Here is a 4128-nt window from a genome sequence, read left to right on the forward strand (position 1 = left end):
CCCGGCAGAGCGAGGCTGGCACGGATGTCATCTCGGTGGGTCTGAGCTGAACGCCAGCACGCTTAGAAACATAGTAACGCCTCGGGGGGTGTGTTCGTTCCTTGCTCTGTGAATCCAAGCTGGTTGCCTAATTTGAGGAATAGTCATAATGTCACATGACCAAGGTTTTAAAAGCCTGGAAAAGTGACTTTACTTGCTTCTTTTTTTGCCTCAGGTTGATGGTTTATTTTAACCAGTATTATTGCGATGGGGTCAGAGCTCCTAACGAATAGTGTAGGTTCACTGCAGAAGATAAGCACAATTTTCATTTCATGATTTCCGATAATGTATGTAACACATCTTAATGCACTAAATGCCGTAGATACAAATCTTGCCATTTTCCAGTAGATGACATTGCAAAGCTGAGTCATGAACTCATTCGGTTCATCGAGGCTAAGCCACTGAGTGTCCTGCCAATCAAGTGCCAAGAGTCATTGTGTTTCTAAGAAGTGCCTCTCATTTCTGGGGAGTTGTTTATATATACATTGAGGTTAAACCAATTAAAACAACCCAAAGTAAAAAAAAAAAAAGCTTAGAGAATGTAAGAAGAAACTACTTCAGACTTAGAATCAGTGGGTGGGAAAAGTTTAAAAATGTACGAAAATGAACTACAAAAATATATCAGTATTATCTACAATTGTTTAGGTTTAGACTATTTCTCAAAACTTTCATTGACTAAACTGGCTGAAGGTTTGTAACTAACATGAATGGGGTGGGATCGATGGCCCGGAGCCACCAAAAGATGGGGGAGAAGCTTTCCTTGGTCTTACGATAGCAAATAACTAGAAGGAAGATGGTTTGTAGTGGTCCTTAGCCCTGTTAATTTGCAGAAAGCTAAGATTTTCTACCTTACTTGTAAACATTGCCTGTTTCCTCTTCCTTTGTGTGCGTTTACTTGATTCGTAACATAAAAATATAAAACTCTCATAGTACTGTATTTCAAGGTAATAGAGAAGCAGTATTCATTATTTATTCATATACGTGTACAGAGCACTGTTCAAAACGGCCTGAAAACATTCAGCATGCTCATTTGCTGTTAAAATAACGATTGCATGCTGGTTTTGTACATAATAAAATACATACATGTGAGTCTTTGCGAATCTGGATTTTTCCTTCTTTGAGATCAATTCAACAGTGGCAAATGCTGCCTGGGCTTTTCTGGTTTGGTTTGGCTTTGCTTTTCATGCAGTTCTCTTCCAGAGTTTGTCTTCTTCCTCCCCGGTTATTTCAAAGAGTAGCTGAAGAGGAAGTTCTGGTCCATCTCCTCTCTCAACAGTAAGCATCACACATGACATTTCCAGAGACACGTTGCCGGCTGCACGTTTCTTGGGTCCGTCTTTCTTTCATTAGCCCCCAGGGGTGCTGAGTGGTTAGGGAAGCAGGATGGAAATTCAGGAAAATTTAAAAACGTGTCCCAAGTAACTCACCTTAACTAGAAGTGAGTACCGTCTCTTTCCACGGAGCCACCTGGCTGGGACATGGCAGTCTTCAGCGGCTACAGCTACAAACATTCTGAAAGGCCCTTTGCTTCTCTTTCTAACCTTACTTCTGACAATGAGGTACATTCTTTTGAGTCTACCAAATAGTGACAGCAGAAAAAATTGGGGGAGTGTTAAAATTTAACCGAGTATGTATTAAAGAGCTCCTTGACTCTCATTCAGTGATTGTGAATCAGGCGGCATCCCATCCGGTGCACAGAAAGCAGCTTGGGGACCTGTACAAAATGAAAGACTTTGTAAGCAGACGGGGGCGGGACACGGATGGTACACTGGAAAAAGCGGGTTGGTTGCTGCTAGGTCAGTTTCCCCTGGGGGAGGGCAGGGGCCAATCGGGCAGGTGACCTCGCTAGCTGACCCGGCCACTCCTGACTGACTGGTGTAAGACTGCATTTCTCAGAGAGCAGAAACGGTAAGTCTCGGTTTGGTTGTGGGGCTCAGCCTAAGCGACTCCATTTTGGGCCTGTCGTCATGTTTTTAACCGGGCTTTAAGAATAATATTCTGGTAGTCTGAAAATTAACCGTGTTGGAGGTATTCAGTCATTAGTTTGTACAGAAAATGGGAGATTGTTTTTAGATGTTGCTGTTTCATTATCCGGGAGGTGGCGGCTGAGCCCTTTCAGACAGCGCTGAATTTGTGCTGTCGGTACCTTCTAGTCAAAGGACAAGGTTTGCAGTGGAATCAAAAAGAAATGGGGGACAAAGCGACTGCCCTCAGACACGAAGCACGTTCTTCATTCCGCGCCACTCCACCATCGGAGAATCGAGCGGTTCGTTCAGCGCCGACAGGTCCTTTGGGGGATCCTCTTCCATTCACTGGACACCCCCGTATCATTGTTAAAAGTGAGAAGCATATTAAGCATTTTAAGTTTCTTTGAGCAAAAATGGATTCAAATCGGGCAGCACCTAATGAAAAGTGGTCTGGAGCGTTCTTTAGACAGGAGCCAGTGCGAGGATTTTCCAGAGAACACGCAGAAGCAAGGAAACCATCGGCTTGGCCACACCTTGGTGGCTGCAGAAGGTGGCCGGCCATCTGTGATTGGCCGTCCTGCCTACCCCTCAGCACCGGCAGGAACTGGCTCTGGTTTGGGTTTTGGTTTGCAAATGAGGCTGTCAAGGTATTCGAGCCAGGTCGGCTGAATGGCCTCCTAGCCTGATTACTGTCACGTCATAAAACGCCACATCTAGCACGGAACAGTGCTCGACGAAGTAATAGAAATCATTCATTTATAAAAATACTCACAGAGACCTTGCTTAGAAAAAGACGATTCGAATATTCCTGTCCTCAGCAATGCGCTATTTAAAGAATTAACCGTCATCACACTGGAAAATGCGCACGACGTTTTTAAAATATGGGACAGTCACGAATATCACTGTCCTCACTTGAATGGTATTTTGGAGAAAAATGAATGTTGCATATGTAATTTCAGATGTTATTCAGCCCACGCCGTTCTATGAACTCAAAATGGGAGCCCCCCACACCTGCTGACTGAGAAGGGGTTCAGAACTTGCCCCCCAAATATGTCACTCTGGCCTAGCGACTATTTTGAGCTAAAGACACTTGAAACATAGCAAATGAAAGGAAATCACTCTTACCTTTCTTTTTCTTAAAAGCAGATGAAATTCCTATATATATATGACAGGGGTCTCCCCGCACCAGGAAGAAAGTGCCATTCTTATCATCGGGGCCAAGACGCTGAGACCAAGAGGCTTCTACCCACATCTCGTTTGTTCAGATAATTCTCGCCTTCCTCTAGCAGATAATTCTCGCCTTCCTCTGGCCTCTCCACGCCACCGCTTCTCCGGAATGGCCTCTGTTCAACCCGCGTACGAAAGCGAGCAAATGTCACCGTTTCGTCGGATCTTCATCCCTTATGAAAGCTCCCCTGTCATGCCAAACTTATCGTTGATGTATTGGTGTGCTCTTCATCTGTCGACCCACCTTCCGTCGCTTTAATTCTCAGGCCCAGCCCAGCAGCGCGCTAGGAAGGCGAAGGGGTGCAGAGTTTGCCACCCCCGAATATGCCTCTTTGGCATGAGGATTCTTTTAGGCTGATTATTTTTAAGAAACAGAAAACGCAGGAGAAGCTCTGACAACCGAGTGAAAGTCACGCTTTTGCCAGAGGCATTTCCGTTTGCGAGGGGCCCCCCCTCCCTGCACCCAGAAGTGGGGCACTGGGTCCCTAGAAACTCTTACTGACTCTGGCGCCCCAGGCGTGGACTCAGAGCTGCGGAGGAGCACCCCTCCCTTTCCCGCGCCCCTGCCGGCCCCTCCCACGACTGGCCCCGCGCCCCGCCATCTTCCCTTGTCCTCTGCTGAGATGGCGTTGGAGGCGGTGGCTCGGGCCATTTTGGGAGGTTGCTGTTTTCCTGGGTCTCTCCCACATATACAGGAAGCACCCCTGTTTATTAAACGTCTGTTGTCCTGTTCATGTCTTCTATTACGGGGGGTCCGGGGCTCAGGGGGCTCAGCCAAGAACCTAGACGAGTAGAGGGGAAATGACCTTTTCTCTCCTATGAGGGTAAAGGGAAAAGTTTACCAACCCTACAGAACCGAAGTCCGCCCCTTCGCCAGATCCTCGCTGGCTAAAAT

Source organism: Pteropus vampyrus, unplaced genomic scaffold, assembly GCF_000151845.1.
Source record: "Pteropus vampyrus isolate Shadow unplaced genomic scaffold, Pvam_2.0 Scaffold118, whole genome shotgun sequence".
Classification (NCBI taxonomy): domain Eukaryota; kingdom Metazoa; phylum Chordata; class Mammalia; order Chiroptera; family Pteropodidae; genus Pteropus; species Pteropus vampyrus.